The sequence below is a fragment of the Sesamum indicum genome, unplaced genomic scaffold (genome assembly GCF_000512975.1).
Source record: "Sesamum indicum cultivar Zhongzhi No. 13 unplaced genomic scaffold, S_indicum_v1.0 scaffold00163, whole genome shotgun sequence".
Classification (NCBI taxonomy): domain Eukaryota; kingdom Viridiplantae; phylum Streptophyta; class Magnoliopsida; order Lamiales; family Pedaliaceae; genus Sesamum; species Sesamum indicum.
In genome coordinates, this window is record NW_011628067.1 from 49,365 (window position 1) to 50,054 (window position 690).

Below are 690 nucleotides of genomic sequence, written 5' to 3' on the forward strand. Positions count from 1 at the left end.
ATTATTGACGATGTTAGGCAGAAGATTTTGAGCCTTAATCTTTCCAGTTCGATTAGTACATGTGCTCTTTATAGACTATGGCGTATCCCTTGGCCTGTCGAGGGACTACCCAATTAATTGTTGTACTATACCATATTTTTCATTAATGAAATTTACAATTACCAATTCACTGTTGTACTGTACCATTATTTCATAATGCAAATTACATTTACCCAAAAAAAAGAAATTTACCATTACCGAAAAAAAAAATTTGCTATGCGTAATAATAACTACAAGTTAGTGTAAAAAGGAAACAAAGTTCCTTTAATAAAACTGTGCAAAAAAGCTAAATTTGGAACGTACACAGAGTTCCACCAAACTTGACCCAAACGTAGGAATAGACCCATGCATTTGTGTGGTAAATTTGCTAAGCGTAACAATAACTACAAATTAGTGTAAAAGGAAAAATGAACTTGCTTTAACAAAACCGTGCAAAACAGCTTAATTCTGAACATTCTCAAAATTCTACGAAACTTGCCCCAAATGTAGGTCTGGACCCATGCATTTTTGTGGTAAATTTGATAAGCGTAATAATAACTACAAGTTAGTGTAAAAGGAAACGAACTTGCTTTAATAAACCGTGCAAAACAGCTAAATATTGAACGTTCATAGAATTCCACGAAACTTGACCCAAACGATGGTCTAGACCCA